Source organism: Nannobrachium achirus (genome assembly GCF_963921795.1).
Source record: "Nannobrachium achirus genome assembly, chromosome: 4".
NCBI classification, from domain to species: Eukaryota; Metazoa; Chordata; class Actinopteri; order Myctophiformes; family Myctophidae; genus Nannobrachium; species Nannobrachium achirus.
Genome location: NC_137813.1, coordinates 39,050,340 through 39,062,178, shown reverse-complemented (window position 1 = coordinate 39,062,178; position 11,839 = coordinate 39,050,340).

Sequence of the window (11,839 nt, the reverse complement as noted above, 5' to 3'; positions counted from 1 at the left end):
AGACAGACCCACACGGCCACGTATAGGGAGCCTGTGCTTCACACAGCTCCAAAAAACAGAGATATGTAGGAGCGAGCTGGAGGGAAAACCATGGCAGGGATAAAAACAGCGCGGGACAAAGTTGAAGCGGGGAATTTGAGTAATGGATAGGAGGATAAGTGGAGTAACCAGAATCCGGGTTAATTGTAGTGTACCATTGCACAGCATGCATGCGCAGCACTGTGAAGTCGCCTAGAATGTTATGGAGGATGGCAGGGGTGCCCCCCACCCACCCCTGTCTGAACTAATACAGCAGAACTGAAATCTCATTAGTCTTGACTCTGGAGTTTCTGTCTGGGCACGATCTCATGTTCAGCCAGTCAGCCGGTTGTAAGGCTGGCTGGGGGGTGGCGGGGTGCAGTCGAGCAAATAAACGTTGTTAGTTAGTAGTGAAGTGATAGTTGTTTATCTTTTTCCGACAGGCCATTATGGCTGTATATTATTATGTAATTACCAGCGGACGATTCCATGTCTCTCACTGCTCCTAACTGTGAATGTAAAAAAGATACTAGCATGTCACCCTACTACATTATCAAATGGTATTTTACTGAGTCAATCAGAGGGTCATACCCACAGCCTCGGGCTGTGTGTCAGTGACTGAGACTGGTCCACAGACACTTGACAAGCACTGTAAGAAAGGGGGTTAGAGCAATGCAGATTCCCCGGGCACACACTGGACGTTTCACAACATTTTCACAGTATATTAGATGATATTAAAGCTATGTCTTTAGAATGCCATTTGGAATAAATCACATTAACTTCTGCCTATCAAAGTATGTTGGTGTGTATGTGTGTGTGTGCATGCACATGAGGATGTAGGCTACCTCTACAGTGTACAAGAAGAGGTATAGCAATGAGGCGAAATGCAAACACAAGACACAGATAGTACCATTCTTTTCAGAGCTGAGTTCTGTATACCTGTTGGAAAGAACACAAAATAAATTGACTGTAGACACAAAAGGATAGGAGAGAGAGGGAGAACTGTGATCCAGAGTAAGAGGGGGCAGACAGTCAACCCCTCACACACCAGCTGCAGAAGGCATCTTCCACGACACCCATTCCTCACTTAATCCACCCTTTCTTGTGGATCAGCCTTCATTCAGGACTGTATAAAGGACCTTGCCAGACAGCACTATCTGCCTAACTCTGCCACCTTAAGAACAGGATCCTGCTGATGCTAAGTCCCTGGACTCTGGAATTTTAAACTGGAATGATATTATCCACTGACTCTACGGAGGCTGCACTACTGGTGGTGTAGCTGCTGATATTCACATGAATAATCATCCGTTTCAAATGCTGCTGAGTGAAGGTCATCACTTGGACTTTTCAAAGGGTGCCGGCTCTCTGGCTCAGGTTCTAAGCCCTTGACAGGGATGGTGCATCTGTGGGTGGGCCAGGGGTCTGAGGCCCTGAAGAGAGAGTAAAGACAGCCAGAGAGTTGGCAGCTGTGGCTTTTGGCGTGGGAAGCCTTTGTAAGCTTCTTTTCCCCCTATGACTCCAGTCTGTTTCCCCATAGGAAGACAGCTTTGAAGTGGCTCTCTTTCCCTGCTCTGCTCCTTGCACCCCTCTCCCCTGTGCCACACTCCACACTAATAGTAGCCACATGCCCCCACCCCAACTCTGCGCTATGATCACACTGGCTGAAGCAATGCCACGTCGCCATATTCTTTGCCAGTCTTTTTCTTCCCTTGTTCCATTATTTTCATTTTACCTATTCACCTATTTTAATGCCTTTTCATAACTAGTGATGCAATAATTTCACATAGAGGCAGTAAAAGTGGGGACTTGGGAGGAGTGAACCTTATTGTTGTGTAGGAACTTGGAAGCGCCACAGTTACTGTAAGTTGGGGGTGTAGAGTAGCCTATAATGTAGTGTAAATTCTTGGCAGGCAACTGATGTTCCTGTTGGATTAATGACTAAACTTCCCATGACTGTGTGGCTTTTGATTCACAATCCATGTCTGCAACCATGACATCCTAAAAATAGTTTCTGTTAAAGTATTTTTAACCGTGATTTCCCCCCCCCCCCCCCCCCCCCTAAGACATGATCATCAGGTATTATGATTATACTTGGAGGAATATTTCCCATATTATGTTATATTAAAATTATGTTTTATGTAGACACACCTGTTCATTAAGTATACCTGGTTTTCAGGTGGGTGGTGACCCCAACGAAGTTAGCCACACCTAGCTGTTGCTGAATGGAAAATAGGGATGGGGATGATTTTATGATGTCATTAAAGTGGTGTATTTCAATTGGGCCTTTTGACTCAGAGGCAGCTTTCAGGAAGAAATTAAAAATACACAGGGAAGATATATTAGCATATTATAACCACACCTGGGGGTATATTAGAGTAATGTTAACTTTATAGACACATAGACTTACTAAACAGAAAAAGTACAAAACCATGGCATGGCATCACTTCTTAATTAATAAAATGGCTTGTGACCTTCAGATTTACATGGTTGATAGCCTTTGGGTAACGCTGAATGGATGGCTTCATAACCATGATTTTAATTGGTGGTTAATAATTACAGCAATTATGTTTGGGCAGGTATAGCTTTATAGTCGGTATTGATTCTGATTGGACGGTTAATAGGAGGTTAATAACGCATGACATTTTATTGGATGGATTTGTAACAGTGTTAATGATTGGCAGCTACAAACAGAAATTGCCATTTGGTGGCTTTTGTCTTGTAGATTCTGATTGGATATAGGGCGAAGAAGCAATTAAGCAACGTTCTGTCTTTGTGTGTGTGTGTGTGTGTGTGTGTGTGTGTGTGTGTGTGTGTGTGTGTGTGTGTGTGTGTGTGTGTGTGTGTGTGTGTGTGTGTGTGTGTGTGTGTGTGTGCGTGCGTGCGTGTGTGAGCCAGGATTTCAGCACTGGAAGTTGTCTCCCAATCTGTGTGTGCTGCTGCTGTCCTACCTCCTCATGAACCTTTAAATTCCCCCAGCTGTTTAGTCTTTTCTACCGGGTCTATCAGTTTATCAGGGCACAATACGCCTTTGTTTAAACGGCCTTGGGCACGCTGAGGTATGCGCCCCCATCTAGCCCCCTCCTCCCTCCCCCCGCGTCACGGTTTCCGAGGACGAGGATGCATGGCTGGCCTGGCATAGACCAGCAGTGAACACCGCAGAATAGTCTATCATAGAGCTATATAGGCATCTTAAACTGAACTTTTTGGCAACAGGCAGAGGGAGCTCATGTACAGCGGAGCAGCAGCGGAGTGCTAATGGAGGGAAGGAAGGCTCTGAGCTGAGCTCACGGTGCGAACAGATATACCCAACGCGGTGCGCTGCAGCGCACTCTGCTTCAGTTTGACTGTGTTCGGTTTACAGCCAGGCCGATCGAGAGGGATTTACTGATGCGGTCTGGCGGAAGGAGAGGGGGGAGCACACCAAACAGCCCCAAACAACGGAAAACAGTGGGTTAAAAGGAAGGAAGCTGGATAGGTGAACGCCACAGTGGAGCCCCGCTAAAATATTGTACTTTGTTCTTGACAGAACACTTTTGTTAAATAGATATTCGCCCTCCCGCTATTGCCACTTGTAGCAACAAATCCCCCTGTTCCTGCAAAAAGAAAATCTCAGCTGTCCAATGAATGGAGTTGCTTTTTGCCTTGTTGGAATTCCTCCCTACTCAGAGAACGAAGTAAGTAATAATTGCTGTGTTATCATTAGTGATGCTTTGATTTTTAATCATCTATAAATACCCCGGAATGGCGGACATTGTATTGGGACTGTGGGCTGGTCAGAGAGCGTGATTTCCTAAGAGGATTAACAGTAGTTTACATTACCGTATAGGCTACACACACACACACACACACAGACACACACACACACACACGCTGATATGTTGTACGATAGAGAAACGCTTTTCAGCAATGTATTTCTGCAGCGTTGTTCATGCTGTGTACGATTATGAGGCGAAAAGTGTCATTTTACGCTCTGGTCTTTCGGTCTTTTGTGTACGTCCTTTTTTCATCAGGAGGTGAACAGACTGTCAAACGGGACTGGACATCCCAAACGTGGATGCCATGCCACCCTTTGTAGTATATCGCACGTGTCCACTGGCTCTTTCTTCCACCATCGTAGTCAACTCAATACATCAATTATTTCTTTTATTGGGTTCTCCACATGAGATCTAGTGAGCCCATAGTTTACCGCCTTGGCAGTCTGCTTGTCTTGTCAAGTCCTCAGTTGCGCTCAGAAAAGAGAGGAGATGGTATAGCTACTACTGCTATAATTCCATAACCTAAGGTGGGCTATTGGCAAATAGAACAAAAAAAAGTAATAACCTAATAACTCCATTAAAGATGTTCAATGGTAGTCTATGACAAATACCCAAAACAGACTGCTGTCGAGTTTGTTGTGCAGAGATCCTTGTGAAAGGTGTGTGTACTGTGGGCTACTTTGAATGATTTATAGTAAGAGATGACCAAAAGCGGCTCCAACAGGGATATTGCTTTCTTAGGTCATGGTGTAGGAGAGGTTGTCCTCTTTGGGCCTGCACACAGGAGGCCTGCTTGTGTGTTTGAAAGAGGCATCTGGATAGGTAGCCTACTGGGTTGGCTCTGTTTGTATGTAGCCTCCACACCACAGAGGTCTGTGTCTAGATCTGTTTTGATTTAGGCGCTGAGGATCTTTTGACTCTGTGTGGCGCCTGCTTGTGTATGTGTGTGTGTGTGTGTGTTGTTCTATGCATGTGTCTGCATGTAGGGGATGCCCTGAGGTAATAGAGTTGTTTGAACTAAATGAACTTTACGATATCGGAGTAAGATCCTTTTTTCTTTTAATGTTTCTAGTCCTGAGGCCATAAAAACATGTTCCACATGAAGCAAATCAATAGTTTTATAGTGTTCCACTTTGTACATTGAATTGAAACGTGGCACATTACCAATGCCTATAATATGAGGCAGAGGGTTGTACTTAAAAAAAAACTTATTCCCTAAGAATTTGGAGTAGAGAGACAATGTGTAATCCTAGTAGTGTATGTGTAATGTATAATCCGCATATTTTGATCAAGCAATCAAACAGTGTATCAATGACAGCTTTTATTTTCTGATCTTCTCATGTTCTTCATGCGCTCGATTACCCTACGATCACGATGCAGGAGAATGAAGTATTTGCTTGTCTGCATACTCTTTCTGTTTTCCCAGGCAACTTGAATTCCTATTATAGCTCCTTGTCACAGAACCAATCTCTTCATCGACTGTGGACGATCTTTCTCCCTCTTGCAAAGAACAGCTTTTCCTCTTTTGTGGTCTCATAAGGAGTCACATGTTTGTCTAGTAAAACACGTCTTATCCCTTCAAAAACGTTAAAGTCACTTTCATCTTCAAATTACCAGTTTTGTAACATACAGCAGTGTAATAAGAAATGTAACCACTGTGTTATAACTGTGAAGCGATTCTTTTGTGTATACCCACAAAATTGCCCCTTTTCTTTCAATTTGACACATACCCATAAGACCCGATGTGGAGGTTCTAATATGATTTTGCTGGCCTAATAGTTAGCACATGGCTGCAGAACACGCTCTTTTTACCTTCAACCCCCTAACCTGACCTCATTGCCTCCTCTTCTCTCCCTGCCTGACCCATTTCATACCTGCCCTTTGCCCCTGACTGAGTGAGCACACACCCTAGTCTCATGTCACAAAACCTTAAGTTTGTCCACACTGCATTTCAGTTCTCCTTGGCTGCAGGAAGGGACATCCCTCCACTCGAACAACTGCACTGAAGTACAAGGCTTGTACTTTTGATGTGAAAATGGGGGACTGGGACCTGCTTGCGTTCCTCTTCATTCTCTTCTATTTGTGGCTGGCCTCTGATTGCACATTGATTCAGTTAGACCAGGGGTTCTCAAACCTTTTTAGGCCGTGACCCCCAAAATAAACATATATGAACTGGGGACCCCCACCCTGACAAGCACTTGGAATTGTTGGTATGTCTCGGTTCCACTGATAAATATTGTGAATATCTGCTATATATATCTGCTATTTTCACAATGTTCGCCTCTTGCTTACTTACTTTGGACAGTTTGGTATTAAAACGGTCTACAGAATGCAGATACCCTGTATACATTTGTGTAGGTTTGTTTACCGTTGAGTGAGATTTTTCTTTACATTAAAGCTAATCATCTGGCGACCCCACAAAATACAAGTTTGAGAACCACTGAGTTAGACCAAATAGTGCAGAGGAAAGCCCATTTTTATACACAGTTAGACAGCAGTTATTTTCAGAGTTTTTACAAAATCTGTTCTTTTCGGCATGCATCATTATCATATGGGAAGAGATTACAAAAATGGTCGGAGGAAGGCAGAATGCAGGGCTGAAGAGCTTTGGCCACTTAATTCGTAAATGGGGAACACAGTGTTTAAAGGGGCTGACGAGCTTCGGCGTCGTCCAGAGTCTGAGACGAGGCTGGGAGTGGCTTTTTATGGAAGGCATGTCCAGTGGGACATGTTTAATGTCGTTAGCAGGGCTGCTCCAGTGTTGCAGTGCAGTACTTGTGGGTGGGATCAATAGAGATGTGCCTGTGGAGAGGAGCTGGGAGTCCAGGGTGGGGCAGAGGGCAGGCAGTGCAACACCATTAAGGCCCTAATGCTGCCTTGTGCCACGTGATTGCCACAGCATATTGACGACGGGAAATATGAGAACCCTCATATGAAAATCTGAGCTGATCCAGTCGATAGCACACCTCCTTTCATGTCCCTCTAGCACGTGTACCAGTTTGTCTGCGCGTGTGTTTGTTTGTGTATATATATATATGATATACTGTAGCCTGCCGCAGTGCTTGCAGCACGTTTGCATGAGTGCAGAAAAGAGCAGACTCATACACTATCGATGACTGTGTAATTGACCTCCTCGATTCCCCTCTAGCCCTGCTTATGATACTGACCTGGAAGCTTCCTATTATAAGTCAGATATGAACCTTTTCATACAAGCAGCCCGCCAGAATCAGCTATAGGTGTATAAGACGTAAAACCCAGGAGCTGTGTTATTATATAGTCATTGTCCAGTCTTGAAACCTGAGCAGAAGCCTTATCTCAGAACAGTCACACAAAATAAAGGTGTTCCTGGATCAGTTTCTGGGAAGGAAAGACAACATCCTGCGAAAACATCTGACACTGCACAAGAAAGGCTCTTTAGGAGAGGTCTTAGGCTCTGAAGAACTTATATTAGCATGGTATAGCATTATTCCTGACTATTGCTTCTGTGGAGAACTTACTTAAGGTAATTTAATTGCCCTACACACTTTGTATTAAAATGTGATCTGTATTTGGATATTATCTCTGGTTAAGGAAAAGCACAAACTAATTACATTTTGTCATGTTGAAACGCATGCGTGATCAGATCTGCCAGATGATCTGATCTTAAGAAAAGCGCTCGCATGGAGGACTCTAATGGCGTGGCCAGTGTGTGGACGTCCAGCCTCCCCTGACTTATCAAGCTCAGCTCCTTCTCTGCAACTGTAGAGTCTGTTCTGCGTATACAGTATGTGGTTGTGAATACAGGACCCTGAAGGATGCCCTTCAGAAGTCCCTGGATGGGTGCATATGTGCAGTATTAAACTTCAACCAGGTTGAGCATCAGTGGGGGAAAGAAAGTGTGAGTGAGAAGGTACTGTACCAGCCACTGCTTAGACACCAGTAGCTCCCAGCCAGCCAACCTGTGCTGTGGGAACCAACGCGCGGGCATCGATCAAGATGGCGTCCCACACCTGCCTATGTGGACTTACTTAAGAAAGATGCAGAGGCAGGTACTGTTGAGCAAGCCAGACGTATGGAAGATCGAGATGACTGGAGTCGCCGCTGGAGGACTCGTCCAAGGATGACCCATAGAGAGAGATGAAATCTGGAGGTGTTCTGGCTCATATTTATATAGGGATCAGATCTCAGTTAACCAGTTGTAAACGCAAGGATCGCTCATTATCCAGATACAATATCCAGACATCCAGATTTTATTTTAATGTCAAGCGTAATAGGGTCTTAAAGTCCCCAAAAGATAAAAAATTGCATGTCTGCAATGCCATGTTATTTTGTTGATACAGCATGTGCATTGAAGTGACAGGTCTGTGCGAAAGTGTCAGGGTGGGCAGAGAGAGAGGGACAGTAAAGTCTGTGTTACAGAGTGTCCTGCGTCAGTCCATTAACACCACTATGATGTCTCTCACACCGTAACACCTTCGTCCAAACACCACCAGCCCTCTGGCATTCCTAAACTCTGGGGCTCCAGAAGACAGCTGCGTCTTGCTGTACAACCACTCATGCCTCACCTCCACAATCATTAACCTGGAGAGAGTGAGAGTGTGTGTGTGTGTGTGTGTGTGTGTGTGTGTGTGTGTGTGTGTGTGTGTGTGTGTGTGTGTGCGTGCGTGCGTGCGTGCGTGCGTGCGTGCGTGCGTGCGTGCGTGCGTGCGTGCGTGCGTGCGTGCGTGCGTGCGTGCGTGCGTGCGTGAGTTGACACACTTGAATGTGATTCAGAGCCAACCGCAGGTGTTCACAAACACATGCTTTACAGGATGTTTACATTGCACGTAAATGGCCAGGGTTGCGCAGAATGCACACGCGCACGACTCATAACAATTGCCCAAGTGCTGCACATATATGTAGACACACGGACACCAGCATCAAATCTATTTGATAGCTGACTGTAGCCACAGCTCATAGCATTCAGGGTCATTCGAAATATGAATATGGATTTTCACATTCAGATTTCTGATTTTGTATGCTTTGGTCACAGTCTTTGAAATGTATTACCACATCAGTTCCATATTAAGCATTCAAAGTGGCATTTGAAACATGCATTGAGTAATTGGTGTGTGTGACTTGTGTTTCACGCCGCCGGACTATATGTGTTTATGTATTATGCAGCATTACTTTGCCCCATTCCACATAGTTCCAGCGTATTGGTTGTAGGAGCACTAGACTGACCCTAGTATTTTTGTGAGGAAGTCCTTGAAGCTGTACAAACACAGTATAGTGTAGGTGGTCGAATGAGGTGGGTCATCATTGACCTTGTTTATCATGGTATGAGGGTGGTATTACAGTGCCTGTAATCAGGGGCGTCACAAGGGGGGGGGGGGGGGGGAAGTGGGACTGAGGTACTAGGGCCCAAGGTGGAGGGGCCCTAGTAACTTTAGCTATTGAAAAATAGCAGATATACAAGCTCACAGCGTTGCACCAAGTGCCGTGCTACAAGCTTGTAGATCTGCTATTTTTGAAAAGTCGTGAAAATGTGTGCAAATCTTTGAATATACGTATTTTTTAAGCAAACATTTGTAACTAAAATTTTGCTTCTGGGGGGTCCTTGGAACTAAGCATTTTGAGATGGGGGTCCGTGGCCAAATACATATCATCTTGGGGGTCCTTCACATGAAAAAGCTTGAGCACCACTGACATAGAAACATATAGGTTTCTTGCACACATTTTCAAAAATAGCAGATCTACAAGCTCGCAGTGCGGCACTCGGTGCCACGCTGTGAGCTTGTATATCTGCTATTTTTCAATAGTTAACATTCATGGGGGGTCCGCAGGGAATCCTTGTACCCAGGGCCCAGAATTTGGTGTGACGCCCCTGCCTGTAATGCAGCTCTGCAATCCAAAGCAAGCATCTACCGCTAATGGTTTGGTATTGATCCTCTGTTAGAGTCCGTACTTCCCTCTCTTTCTCTCTCACTCTCCCCCTTTTTCCCCTCTCCCCCTGGCACACTCTTCGCTCAAGGTGTGTGTTTATAGGATAGGATGAATAGGGGTCCTTGTATTTTTAGCGGCACTTGAAACTTGCCTGTCCTGAAAGGTGACAGATCCATTACCCAATCAATTCTTTTTCCCGGGCGGCAGGGCAGGGCGAACACACATCCCTCCTGTGTCCCAGCTGGGTGAAGTTCATATGGTGTCTGATTCCCTGACGTTGGGTGGCTCGGCGCGAAAACAAAGCCTCTCTCAGAAACAGATGAGAGCTAATTAGATTCATGCCTGATGGTCTGGACTGTGTCAGTGCCTCTTTGTATTTGTGTTAATGCATACCACTGCCTGTGTGTGTGAGTTTGTCTAGCTATACTTATGGGGACTAAACGCATGTTCACACAGTCACCTGCAGGGGACCTCTGACAGTGTGGGGACAAAATAGTAGGTCCCCACAACGGTTAGGGTTAGGTTTAGGTTTAGGGTTAGGGTTAGGGTTAGGGATTAGGGGTTAGGTTTAGGGATAGAGGTTAGGGTAAGGCCACAGGACTTGCATAAAAATGAATGGAAGTCTATGTAATGTGCCCACAAGTGATGTACCGTAAATATATATTGTGTGTGTGTGTGTGTGTGTGTGTGTGTGTGTGCGGGTGTGTGTGTGTGTGTGTGTGTGTGTGTGTGTGTGCGTGTGCGTGTGCGTGTGCGTGCGTGCGTGTGCGTGCGCGTGCGTGTGCGTGTGTGTTTTCTTCTTCTTTTTTATCTCATCTGTGTTGTTGATTGCACAGGAATTGAGGACAGGTTGCATCTTGTTCGGAAATGCAGACACAACTCTGTTTTATATCTGTCTGTGGGATTGCCCTGAAGCCAAGGGGGCGACGAGCCTGAATGGGTGGTCAAGGTTCAGGGGTTACGGGGCCCCTCGTCGTACGCCTGGCCCCCAATAAAGAAATGCTAAAGAGGCAGGCGGGGCAGTCGTGTCACTGCGTCGCAGGGGCCATGGGTCAAGTACGGGCAGACACTTGGAGTGAGCCCCATTCAAATGATAGCAAATTATATTATGTATCTTCCTTGCCTGTCTCAGACTCTCACATATAACTGTACAATGTAGTGCAGGGTTCCCCAATAGGCGGCCCGCGGGCCATTTACGGCTACTGTCTGGCCCACACCAACCTCAGTAATAATGGTGGTATAAGAGCATCAACAACACTAGTATATCGTTGTTGACGGGTGGAAATCTCGTATCTCGAAATGTGTACGTTCTTTTGCAAATCATACAAGGCCGTCGCATAAAAGTAGTAAAAACAGCAGATCTACAAGCACCGCGAGGCGTTGTGTGCTTGTAGATCGGCTGTTTTCACTAGTTTAAATAATTTTTAAAATGATAAATTCAAAACGAACGGTTTTGTACATACAAGATTTTCACCCGACAACGACGAAAACTGTCGCTGGAGTAGTGGGAACACCACTGTCGCCCCCTGCAATGTTGTGGCCCTCGGCTTGGTACCCTAGACATAATTCGGCCCTTGGGGAAAACTAATTGGGGAACTCTGGCATACATGCATGCATTCCCTGACTACTGCTCCAGTCAGATGTGCAGGCAGACACCCTCCTGCACATCCTTCCTGCACAGCCTTTGTGAACAGAGTAGGAACATTGGAATGTAAAGAGAGAGGGAGGGAGAGGGAAGGAGGAGGAAGGGTAGGGCAGAAGATAACAAAATGGAGAAAACCCTGATGAGTCATTGGCAGAGAATGATGGCAGAATGACAGCTAAATGCTGTGAGTAATCCAAAGGAACTGCATGAAAAAGAAACCAGGTGCTGCTCAGTTCAGCCTTGCATAACAGACATTTTCCCTCCCTGCCAACTACCAGGGTTCACCATATGCCTATCTTTCACTCAAACAAATGAGTGTTTGTGTTATGTGTGATCTTTTTTGAATGACCAACCAAGATCCTGCACTGAGGTGCTCTGAAACAAACTCTTTCAGATATCAGAACAAATGTGGGAATTACATCGTGCTATGCTGAAAATGGAAACACAATCACAATGGCAAGTATACCTTGTGAAATCCAATCAACCCTGAAGCCAATCTGAGCTCCCCATAAATCCT